Here is a 13,916-nt window from a genome sequence, read left to right as displayed (position 1 = left end):
AACTGTTCAACATAATTCAGCAGAATTCATATTGCATTTTTCTTAAAAAGAAAAAGAAAAAACCCATCGAGGTCAAGTTAAAACTTAAATAATTAAATTTGCAGTTAAGTATGTTAGACTAATGGTATTTTTATTATTATTAATTTTCATTTTATTTATCGGAGAAAATTCAGTAATTAATTTTTTATATACCTATTAAGAGATAGATACTAAACACGAATTTAAAAGCTACTTCCTGATAAATATCACGAATTAAGCTGGCTTTAAATTCGATGGAACTCAATTTAGCTTCAACGCTTGGATTTTAATTCTCTCCACCTCTTCTTCCTTTTTGCCTTTTACTTGTCAAAATCCTATTACGTACCTGATGGGGCATCGCTGGTTCTTAGTGTCGATCATTGACTTAGCGGGACGACTTTGGAGATAATTGGAAGACGACCAGACCCGAACCTTAGTCTCCACAATGTTTACTCGGTAAGCAAATTAATGTGAAAGCTCGATCCTGTTTCTTGTCTGTTAATTAAATGTTCGCCGGCATGGCAAACGCCTGTTTTAGCCGGCCATTTTCTCTCTCTTTATGCCTGCTGTTGTGTTTCAGCTTACTACTACTTTGTTGCGTAAAATGTGATGATGAACTTCAAATATTGTTGAACCTGAAATCGGCTTTCAATGAATCAAGTAGAACTTCTCTTGATTCATGGAAGGCTACCGCGGTTCTGTTTGCAGCTTCGAAGGAATCACTTGCAACGCAGAGGAGTCGGTTAAGGAAATCGAGCTTTCAAATCAGAATCTCACGGGTGCCCTTCCTTTGAATTTAATATGCCAGCTTCAATCATTGGATAAGCTTTCCTTGCGGTACAATTTATTAGAGAATTTCACCGGTGAAGAATTGAGTAATTGTGTAAAGCTTCAATATTTAGATCTTGGAAACAATGTTTTTGAGGGCCCATTTCCAGATCAGATTCTGGAGCTAAAGAAACTGAATTTTCTTGATTTGGGGTATTGCGGAATTAAAGGCAGGATTCCTCGAGCAATTGGAAATCTCACTGTGCTTACTGATTTACAGCTTCAAAACAATGGTTTATCTGGAAAAATTCCAGTGGAGATTGGAAAGCTTCACAAACTCCGGCGGCTTCAGCTTTACGATAATCGGTTACAAGGAAAACTTCCGGTTGGATTGAGAAATCTGACAAAACTTGAATACTTGGATGTCTCAAGGAACCAACTCGAAGGAGATATCTCACTATTGAGGTACTTGACCAACATGGTAAGCCTACAACTCACTGAGAACCTGTTTACAGGCATAGTTCCGGCCGGAATATGGGGATTACCTAAAATGGTTACCATTGACATTACTTCCAATCAATTTGAAGGTCCAATTACATCTGATATAAAAAATGCAAAAGAAATTAGGAGACTGTCAACAACATGGAATAAGTTATCAGGTGAGTTGCCAGAAGAGATTTCAGAAGCTACATCTTTGGAGATAATTGAGCTAAGCAGCAATCAGTTTTCGGGGAAAATCCCTGGTGGAATTGGGGAACTGAAAAGATTGAGCAGCCTTGAATTGCAATATAACAGGTTATCTGGTTCTATACCTGAGTCGTTAAGTTCTTGTCGTTCTATCACTGTCATAAACATGGCTCATAATCATCTTGCAGGGAAAATCCCTCGTGGAATTGGGGAACTGAAAGGATTGAGCAGCCTTGAATTGCAATATAACAGGTTATCTGGTTCTATACCGGAGTCGTTAAGTTCTTGTCGTTCTATCACTGTCATAAACATGGCTCATAATCATCTTGCAGGGAAAATCCCTCGTGGAATTGGGGTACTGAAAGGATTGAGCAGCCTTGAATTGCAAGAAAACGGGTTATCTGGTTCTATACCTTCGTCTTTAGGATCTTCGCCATTATTGGACATTCTGGATTTGTCTCAAAATGAACTTTCCGGTAACATTCCAAAGAGTTTATCGTCTCACAGTTGGAGTGTTCTTTATCTATCCAATAATCGGTTAAGTGGTCCTACACCACTGTCTCTTGTCACTGCAGCATCTGAGCGTAATTTCGAAGGAAACCCTGGCCTCTGTAGTTCAATTATCAAATCTTTCAGGCAATGTCCACCAGACTCTGGCATGTCTAAAGACGTTCGTACGCTTATAACTTGTTTGGCTCTTGGTGGTGCAACCATCTTGCTAGCTTCACTCGTGTGCTTCTTATACTTGAAGAGGAAAAAAGGATCATGGCCCTTGTTTGAAGGAAAAATCATGGGAAGTCAAGTCCTTCCATAGGTTAACTTTCAGTGAAAATGAGATTTTGGATTCCTTACAGCAACAGAATCTGATTGGAAGAGGAGGGTCTGGGAATGTTTATAAAGCAACACTTTCTAATGGTTTAGACCTCGCTGTGAAACACATATGGCTTAAAGATTCTCATGCCAGCCGAAGGAGCCAGAACAGTAAACCAATCCAAAGCAAATTTGACAGTAAAGCAAAGGAATTCGACACAGAGGTGCGGACATTGAGCTCAATAAGACATGTCAATGTGGTAAAGCTTTACTGCAGCATGACGAGCCAAGACTCAAGCTTGTTCGTGTACGAGTACTTGCCGAATGGGAGCTTGTGGGATCGGTTGCATATGTGTAGGGAAACGGAGCTTGATTGGGATACCAGATATCATATTGCAGTTGGGGCAGCTAAGGGACTGGAGTACCTTCATCAAGGATGCGAAAGGTCAGTGATCCATCGGGATATCAAGTCAAGTAACATATTGCTGGATGAGTTTTTGAAGCCTCGGATTGCTGATTTTGGACTCGCCAAGATGGTTCAGGCCAATGGTGGTAAAGACTCGACCCATGTCATTGTAGGCACCCATGGCTACATAGCTCCTAGTAACTTACTTTCTTGCTGTTTAGGAGATTATTTGACAGATTCTGTTGGTTAATAAAATTAATGGTAAATTCTGTAGAATATTGCTACACTACAAAGTAAACGAGAAGAGCGATGTGTACAGCTTCGGGGTCGTATTAATGGAGGTAGTGATTGGAAAAAGACCAACTGAGCCAGAATATGGTGGCGATAAGGACATTGTGACTTGGGTCTTGAGTAAAACGAAGGACAAAGCCAAGTGTTTTGGGCATAATAGACCCAAGAATTGCAGATGCTTCGAAAGAATACGCTACCAAGGTGTTGAAAATAGCCATTTTCTACACCAACACGCTGGCGGCACTTAGACCCACCATGAGAACCGTGGTTCAGATGTTGGAAGCGGCAGAACCGCGCCAACTGGTCACCGTTGCTATCGGTTAGGACTGAATAAAAGGAAAGAAAAATAAAGATTGTGATGAAAAGTTCAGTCTACAATCACGAACAACCTTGTAATATGGTAACATCTTTGGTTTTAGCACAAACAGTTCAGTAATTAAAGTATTAGCCAGAGCCTGTAAGCTGTAATGCTTTAGTGATGTTTGAATTTAGCACAAATAGCTAAGTATCTCCAAGAAAATTTTATAGGTTTAAATTATGTTTTGGTTATTAAACTTTAAAAATTTAAGATATAATCACTAATATTATCAATTTATTTCATTTTAGTCCTTAAAGCTAATTTCATTTCCCATTGATAAATCAATTAGAATCTTAATAAGTACTACAATAAAATAGTATGGCCCAACTGGTTTCTTGCATTATAAAATGTGGAGTAATAATTGATAAAGAAGCTAGAATGAATTTTGAATAAGTTAATGGACTTTAGGGTCAAGAAAAGAAGAGCGCCAGACTTTAGCCCATTTAGACAGGATTATTCGATTGCTAGTTGCTTGACACAAACAAAGCCATCAATTATGTGGTACACTAATCACTCAAAAAAAAATTTATGGACCTAAATATTTCCACATTTTGAGACTCTATGAAAAGATAATTACAATTTAACGAGTATTTTCTTTTATTTTAAGTATTTGAAGGAATAAACATTAAATAAAAAGCATTATAAAATATCTAATTAATAATTTTATTATCTAAGTCTGAATAGTTGATGTATATCAAATAGAATCACATTATATAATGTATATCTATATATAGAATATCGAAATTCACCATTTATCAAAATATATTTTATATTAAATTATAAATTTGTTGATTGAACTTTACTATTTTATAAGTTCCGAGAATTACTTCTACTTCCTTTCCAACTCATAAATAAGGAGATAATACGTTTCAGCGCACTCAAACCCACGTCTTCTTGTATTGACAATAATACTCATGCCAATCTAATTAAATCCAAACTAAATCCATCTAGTTAAATTTGAATTGAAAAATAACTTTATTCAAATAACCATTATTCTTTTTTTTTAATCAAATAGGCTTCCATGTTGTTTGAATCTTTTCATAGAAAACATTGATTTTAACTCAAAGTAAAAGTACTTCAATTTTTTTAAACCAATCAGCATTTCATGCTTAAAAACTAATGTGGTAGAATGAATTTTACTGATTTTGGTTGATAAAAAATGTTAGTTCCCTTTAGTTTTACATATCTCACAATCTTATTGGTTATAAAATATTTTATCTAAACTTCTAACTATGCGACTAAAACTATTTTAACTAATCAAATTTTAAAAAGAAATTGAATTTGAATATTGATAATTTAGCTGATTGAGTCTTAGCTCAATTGGTATCGGTATTGTTGCCAGTACAAGAGGACGTGGTTCGAGTGTGCTGAAACGCATTATCTTCTTATATAAGTGTTGAGGAGGGTTTATAGATAGTTCTGGGCATCGTATAAAAAAAAATTAAGAATCGTGATACTATACTCATACGAAAAGAAGTAAATTAAAAAATAAAAATGGATAAAAAGGTTTTATTATATAATAAAGAAAATGATTATAAAAAAGTTGACAAATTAGGACATGGAGAAAAGGATAATGGCGGGAAAATTGAGAAAAGAATTTGACCTTCCAACAGAATAATTCTCATTCTCCCTTCTTTATAGAAACAACATGAGATTTTGTGGTTAGAAGTAGAACTCATCAAAATTAAAATGGATGTCTATTTCAACACAAAAGCAATGAGATTTTTACATATCCGCGAATTCATTAAATCCTCAAATAAATCACCAATTTTGGATGCGATTTATAATTTAATGCAGTTGATTTATGTAACAATTTTATAACCTCCAACTTTTAAAATCAAATCCCAGCATTAGTATAATAATTTATGTTAATCTTCAAATATAAAATAAATAAGCAATTATTTGATAAATAATAAGAGTTAACATCGTAGGAAATGTTTGTTTATTTTATTTTTATTTTACTATATCTTATCAAAACACAAGTCACACCATAATTTTCCAAAATAAATAGGTAAATATACTAAAATCCCTTAAACTATTATATCTTGTTTAAATATGTCTTGTAATTAAATAAATTCTTAATTTGTAATTTTACCTCTGGAAACTCTTGATTTTAATATTCAAGTAAAATATTTTGAAATTTTAAATTATTTTGTATTTTATGCTGATTTGAATTTGACGAGAACAGTTTATTAAATAAAATAATAATATTTTCGAAAGTAGAATAAAATAATATTTTAAAATTTCTTAAAAGTGCTTATATATAACACACTTAACCACTCTTTTAAATTTTATGTTATTGTTAAAATTGTGTAGAATTTCTATTGCATCTACAAGAAATCAAGATAAGAGCCCGAAATCCAAAATAAATTTAGTTTAACACTAAAATCAAAGGCTATGGATTCATTTAACTACAAACATAATTGAAGGGTTTGTTTAGGCAAAGTATGTCGAAACCATTTTTTTTGAAAATAAAAAATTTAGTTGTCGACTAAAATAACGAAAATTGGGAGTCGCCACCGATCATTTATTGAGGTATGATCGGCTCACCTTAAAAATGATTTTGGTCTGCGAAATTTGAGAAAACAGGTTCGGAAGTCGGTTACACACGAGGAAGGGTTAGCACCCTCGTAACGCCCAAAATTGGTACCTAATTGATTGTTTTAATGTCTTAGTGTCGAAATTTTGAAAAGATTTTAAAATACGATCCTTTTAACTTGAATAAATTGAATAATAAAATACTCTTATTTCAAAGAAATAAAATGTCACACCCAGTGAGTTAGGGCACAACATTTTTAATCTTCAAAATTAAGTTTATCTTTTGACCTTTAAAACCCATGCATATTGAGAAGAATATTTGGTTATTTGGGTCAAATGAAAAATCAAAACCGAGTAAGTTAGGGTTCAATTTCCCAAAATTCCTAAATACCGCATATTGCCTTTATTTTTTAGAATAATCCTCGTCTCGAAAAAAACAACATGTCATATCCAATGCATTAGGACACAACCTATCAAATTCCCGAGAATGAGCTTTTTTATTTATTTATGTGTTTTGATTAAAGCATATCCTCGATTATTTAGATTTAACGAGGAAAATTGGAACTCAATACGTTAGGGCTCAATCTTTTCGAAGATCCCAAATGCCGAGTATTGCGTTATTTTTGAAAACTTTTGTATGAAATAACTTTGTCATTTGTAATCTTTTGAATGAATAAAAAACGATTGAATAATAATGTACACCGCGAAATGGTAATTCGTAAACTAAAGCATACACTAATGAATAACAAAGATTCAATATATACGAATAAAAATATCATATACATAAGAGCAACAAATTTATATCCTACATTATGCAAATACTAACATCCATATTAGCAATCAAAATGAATTAAAAGTTAATCTTAAAAAGTAACAAGCTTAATTAAATAAAATGTAACAAGTCTTTAAATAACAAAAAAACAACATGAAAGAAGGAAAATTATATATTAAAATAAGTTTAAAATAATATATATATACATGAAAGTTTGAACTAAATCAAAATATAGTTAAAACAAATACTTGTGAAATAATAGTATCCCAATAAATTTAAAAATAAATATTATATCAAAATACATAAAATTATATACATATATTAATTTAAATAAGTAATACATGAGAAAAATAATAATAAAGATGATAATATATATATATATAAAGAATTTGAAATAATAGTACAGAATAAAGTAATATATATATGTAAAAAAAGTAACTGAAAATATAACCCAATATAACAATAATGTCAATAACAATAACAAATAATAATAAATTAATATTAAACTAATTAATAAAATGATGGGCTAATTTGGGATTAAAACAGAAATTTTGGGATTAAAAGGAAATGACCAAATTACAAAACAAAAATAATATAGGGACTGAAATAGGAAATATTCCTTGCATAGTAAAACGCAGCGCTGCAAATGGACTAAAATGGAGTCAGCAACAAATTATGCAGCCCAATTAAAAGAAGCAACATAAACTAGATTGAAACCAAACACAAACAAGGAGGACTTGGAGCGCAAATATCCCTTCCCTTGCCAAAACGCTCGGATCTAGCCGCATTTGGGTCGGTTTATCGGGTATGGCTCAATACGACGCCGCTTTAAGGCCACTGAAGTAGGCCTTAAACGGCGCCGTTTTTTACACAATAAATATCAACCTTAAAACCCTAAAATCAGTAGCTATCAGCCTTAAACAAAATTAAAGAAAAAAAAGAAAAGAAAACTTAAACATCTGCCCCCCCAAATGCTGCGCCGTTCTTGCGCCCTCAACCTCTGCCAAGACTCCGATTGCAACGGAGATGGTCAGAGATCCGGCGGCTAGGTAAGCTCTTATCCTTTAACTCCTCTTTTCTTTTATTTTGCACACAAATAATAAGATAAAAAAAAAAGAATACAAAGAAAAGAGAAAGAAGAAAAATCTGCAATCACCTTTCGAGTTTTTTTTTTATTTTTCTCTCTGAATATTTTTGGGGTTTTTTTGTATTCAATATGCGTCTGTGTATTGATATCATGAGTAACCCCCATTACAGATTTAAAATCGACTTTATATAGCCGAAAAGAAAATGAAAAAGAAAATCAAAATCTAAAATTTTTCTTTTTTACAACTACTATCTGTTATTTTCTTGTTTGGTGTTGCGTTGTCCATTTTTTGTTTGTTGCAGGCACGACCGTACGGAGGCGCGGTGACGTGGAGGCTTGCGTGGGGGAGGAGCGGCGTGCTGGAGGCTGCTGTTATGGCGTTGGGAGCTGGGTGCTGCCTAGGGTTTCTTTTAGTCTTTGGGCCACATAGCAATTGGGCCACCATTTTAGGAATTTAGGTTGGGTCTGGGTTAAATTTGGGTTTAGGTTTAATTGGGTCCGTAATCTGGGCTTAGTGTTTGTAAAAAAAACTGGACTGTTCAATAATGGCATTTTAATTTTATTTGTTTTTATATTTAGTTTATTTTTTGTTTGTGCTTTAGGGTCCGGGCAAATTGGGCCTATTACAAAGTATATATACTATTATTTAAGATCTTGATTGGGTTGGTGTTATGAGTTAACTGAGCAACAACTCGGTTGGAAAAATTATCGAAATGTCCTTCCGTAATTAAAACATTCAATTGCATTAGTAAAACCTTCAATTTACAATTTAGCTAAAGTTTTATTTTGATATTTTTATACATTTTAATTTTATTATGCACACTTTATTACTTTCATCAATTGTATATATATCTATACTATTTATAAAGCTCTTCACGAGTTGGTGTCATCCATCAACCGAGTCCCAACTAATTGGGAATTACCAAAAGATATTTTATTTGCAAAGTAAGTTATATTATATGTGGGTATTTTAGACTTTTTATATTTGTATAAATTAATAAAATTTTATCCATAATGAGATTTGAACCAAAAACACCGTGCATATAAAATAACTTCATTTGCCATTTGATCTAAAGCAATTTTTAACTTTTATGTTTGTTAAATAGATTTCTATAAATTTGTGTATATCTATACTATTTATTAAGTGTTTTCCGTAATTAAACTAAGTTATATTATTCGAGGATAATTTGGTCTTTTTATTTAAACAAATGAATAAAAATACATTTGGTGGGATTTGAACCAAGACTAATTAGGTTAGAAAAACCTTTAATTTACCACTCAATTAAAATTTTCTGTTAATATTTATACATTTTATTTTTTATTATGCATATTTAATTATTTCTATCAAACGTGTATACATATATATTAATGTATTTGATTGAGTTGGTGTCATAAATTAACTCGACACCGACTCAAGATTGATGACAACGCCATGATAAATAATTTTAATATATCTTTTTTTTTCCATTTTAACTTCGTAAATATTTAATGTGTTATTATTATTAATTAGGTTCAAACCATACGTTTCATAATTTATTGTATGTTATTTTTAAACACACATTTGTATCCTAAACTTAGATTTCCACACGCATACGCGTGTGATAGGATTTCTAGTATTAATAATGTTGTTAATTGAGTTGGTGTCATAAATTATCTCAATACCAACTCAAGATTGATGACAAAACAATAATAAACCATTGTATATCCATTTAGTATTTTTAATCTTATATATTTTTATGCTTAAATTTCGTTTTACTCACCATTTAATTTAATTTTTCATTTAAATATCATAAATTTATGGTTTCCATATATACACGTGTGATAAGAATTCTAATAATAATTTAAGGGTTTTAAAATATATTAGCCAAATAAATATGATAAATGAAAAGGGAAAAAAGAAAAGAAAAAAGAAGAAGCAGATAATGAGGAATTAGCAAGTAAGGGTAGCAGCAAAATAGGAGATGCCAAATCAACACCAAATATTTTTTAAGAGAAGTGGGCATCTTTTACTTAGCTATTCATCATATAGCACATCTACTACTATATCCAACAATCATATTCCCCATTTCCCTATCACATAATAACCCATTTAATGAAAAAATTATTTATTTTTTTAAAAAAATTCCTTTAAACCATCCATTTAATGGATATCTATATGCACAAAAATAAATATTATTTATTTAGTATAATTTTTAAGCTAATATTGTACACTTTTAATATACTATATATACAAAATTGGGGAAAAAACAGTGCATTATTCAAATATTCAATAGGTGATATGCATTAGAATTAAAAGTATCCTACTTTCCATTTTAATGTATATTATTATAATCAATTTTGATACACGTGGTGGAAGGCCTATGTCCCAACTTAGATGCCACCATTCCCATTGGCTCATCAACGTCAATCAAAAAATTTATTTTTCACAACAAATGATTCTTTGTGGGTGGAAATGTTGGTAATTTCCCATATTATTGATTGTCTAATTTTATATTGTTTAGAATAGTTTAAAATAAATAATATAAAATAACATATTATTCATGAACCAACAAAAGCTAACTATTAGGTCTATTGAATTAACTTATTTTGGCTTTTATATTATATATGTAAAAAAATTAAACCCACACAGTCATTTACTCTTCCTAATGTGAAATTATTTTATGAAACTTTTTCACCATATTAGTTATGGTCTTTTTTTCTAATTATTTAATGATATTTCATCAATTTTTTCCATATCATTAACAAATAATTTTGATAATTTTTTTACTCTGAACTCTGACCTTGAACCTTGAACTCAAACATCAAACCTGAACCCTAAACCAAACTCTAAACCTCAAATCACAAACCCAAACCATGAATATTAAATCCTAAACTCTAAATCCTAAACCTTAAACTCCAAACCCAAATCCTTAGGGTTTGAGGTTTGAGTTTCATGGTTTAGGGTTCGAGTTTGAGGTCCAAGGTTCAAGAATCGAGTTCAGAGTTTAGAGTTTAAGATCTAAAGTTTAAAACTTAGGGTTTGGAGTTTGGGGTTCAATATTAGGGTTTTGAGTTCAAGATTTAGGGTTTTGGATTCGAGGTTCATGGTTTAGTGTTCGAGTTTGAGGTTTAAGGTTCAAGAATTGAGTTTAGGGTTTGTGGTTTAAGATCCAAGTTTAAAACTTAGGGTTTGGAGTTTTGGGTTTAAGATTTAGGGTTTTGGGTTCGAGGTCCAAGATAAAAAAATTTATCAAAATTATGTGTCAATGACATGAAAAAAGTTACGAAAATATCGTTAAATAATTGGAAATGGACCATGAATGATGTGGTGGGAAGGGTTCGTAAAAATAATTTCTCCTTAATTTAGAATTTGAACATTCTATTTTTATTTTTAGGAATTTAGTTATTTTATTTTTTAAATTTCAAAATTAAAGTCCAAGGGTTAACTCATAAAATAATTTCTCTTTCGTAATTTAGAATTTTGATCCTCTATTTTTATTTTTAATAATTTAGTTATTTTATTTTTAAATTTAAAATTTTAATTATATTAAATTCATTGATTTGACATGCTATTCACTTGATAATTATGTAATAAAAAATTAATATAATATAATACTTGTACAAGCCCAAATTTGATCGGGCCAAGTACACTCAAAGCAGACCAAGCCCAAAAATCAATAAACAGTCCAAATTACAATTCAACAGGCCCAATCAGACCAGCTCACTATTCAACTACACGATTACTCCCAGCCCAACAAAATTAAACTCAAACCCGGAGCCCAAAACCAGGCCCAACAGACCCAGAAACCAAAGTCAGCCTAGGGTTTCAGAAAGAAGTGCTTCGAATCATTGCTATTTGACCCGGACCTGTTCTAAAAGAGTCGAGGCATTTCGAATTGTTTGTTGACACGGACAAAGTCAGGGAAAACCTCTGAAATTATTTCAATATTGAACCTTGGACATATAATAGTTCCGAATCGAATCTCTTTAGAAAGAAGATCTTTTGTCTCATGGTAGCCTGCTCCAGTCCCCTTACGGAACTTTCATTATTGGGTTAGCCATACACTTCACATGTTTCTAGCGATTCACATGGCATCATCAAATGATACAAGTCTTGGATAAGAATCTACAACGCACTAGAACGCCTTGTTGACGATCCTTTACTCGCAAAGATCTAGGGTTCCTCGAACAATGTGATATCTCACACCAAGTAAATCCTTAACCCTTCCCCCTCTTACTAAGACTACAGAATGTTCTTGTGAATTATGGCCAATACCAGGTATATAAGAAGTGATTTCAAACTGAAACCCTAGGCGCCGCACCTTGCTTTAGACCTTTGGTCTCCTGGCCGCCACTTGCTTCGGACCCTCGGTCTTCTACGCCACCGTCACGTCCAGCGCTGCACCTACCCTCTGCCCACCTGCTCCAGCAACCCTACAAAATAAAGGAGAACACGCAAGCAACAAAAATAATAGGAAAAATAGAAACAAATATAAAAGTCGAACACCACCTCTGTATATTTTTTTACAACGACCAGTGAATCGAAATAGCAGAAAAAATAAAAAGGTGTTGATCTAGATTTTATTTTTTTCACTGTTTTTCTCTTTGTATTTTATTTTTCCGTGCTATTTTATTTTTTGTTTTTCTTCTTTTCGAATTTAATTCTAAAAATAGAGAGAGAAGGGATTTTACCTGAATTGGCTAGCGATCTTGCCGTCGATGACTCTCCGTCGGCGCCGGATTCGAGTTTGGAGGAGGGTTTGATATACCATTTTTCTCTCGGCCTCTTGGTTTAAAAAAGGGTTTGGCCTTTGAACGCGCTAAAAAACAAGGTCAAACGCCTCCTTTGCGCAGTACCGGTCACCGGCCACAGTGGCGCTACGGCGGCGGCCATGGTGATCATTAGGTCGGAGAAAAAGAGGGAGAAGGGTTAGGGGGAAAACCCTTATGTTTTTTTTTCTGAAAAGTGGTGTGAAATGAAAATTAAAAAAAAATACTTATATAGGCCAATTAAACGGCGTCGTTTAGGGCTGGCCACAATAGCCCTAAAACGACGTCGTTTCATCCCTTGACCCGAGATTCAACCTGCTCCGGAAGAAGGATCCGCGTGTTTTCGCTTAGGGGGATATTTGCGCAATGGATCCCTTCCCCTTTGAGATTCGTTTCAATGTGATCTTTTCATTTTTCTGATTTTGGCCACCAGATTTTGCTCGCATTTAAATTCGGTCCTTAGACCATGCGAGGGCGTTGGTCCTGTGAACGGCGTCGTTCCAGGTCTAGAAAAATGGGTTATTTTCACAGTTGGCCCCTCCGCATTTTATTCAATTTCCAATGTTGTCCTTTTAGTTTTTTAATTTGCCTATATAATTTTATTTTTATTTCATTTTAATCCATTGCGAAATGATGCGTTTCAAGGGTTGGGGAATAATTTCCCATTTGGCCCCTACATCTTTGCGCGCATTTCGTTCGGGTCCTAATGATTCTGTTTCTTTTCAAATTTCACCCTTTGATTTGATTTTATTTCCGATTCAGTCCTGGGATCATTTAATTAATTAGTTTATTTTTCTCTCTTTCTTTATCTTTTTAAAAAAAAAAACTGTTTTTCTATTTTCTTCTTTTATTTTGTTTAATCCTTTTGTTTAAAAAAGAAAATGCCTTAATTTATTTTATGTACTTATTATCTCCTTTTTTTGTTTTCACATTTTAGTCATTTTGTATTATTTGTTGCTTTCATTTTATTATATTTCTTTCATTGCTCTCAATATGTACATGTATTCCATTATTATTATTATTATTATTATTATTATTATTATTATTATTATTATTGTTCTTTATATTGTTATTTGTATCATTATTATTATCTTTGCTCATGCATGTTAACATTATGATTCGTTACTACCAATGCCATATGTTTTATATTTTGCAATATCATATATTCTTGTTATTTGGAATGTATGTTGTACTATCGTTCTGAGTCATGTATAACCTTTTTGTACATATTAAACGATTTCTTTTAAAGCATAATCAAATAAATTACGCGCATATTGATAGATATTTTATCGACTTTCACCCATTGTTCAAAAAAGGGAAAAAAGTTTTAAAATAAAGTAATATTTTGTGTTTTTTGGGATTCGAGAAATTGTATCCTAACTTACGGGGTTTCGATTTCCTCGTTAAGCCTAAATATCAAAATATCCTTTTA

General features: G+C 32.2%; 1 pseudogene; it reads left to right on the top strand.

Moving 5' to 3' along the window:
- The first annotated feature begins 254 nt into the window (after window positions 1-254).
- LOC105766888 (receptor-like protein kinase 7) lies at window positions 255-3,555 on the top strand (annotated as a pseudogene).
- Window positions 3,556-13,916: the final 10,361 nt, after the last annotated feature.

Source organism: Gossypium raimondii, chromosome 5, assembly GCF_025698545.1.
Source record: "Gossypium raimondii isolate GPD5lz chromosome 5, ASM2569854v1, whole genome shotgun sequence".
NCBI lineage: Eukaryota > Viridiplantae > Streptophyta > Magnoliopsida > Malvales > Malvaceae > Gossypium > Gossypium raimondii.
The sequence above is the reverse complement of the archived record's forward strand: the minus strand, read 5'-3'. Positions and strand labels throughout refer to the sequence as shown.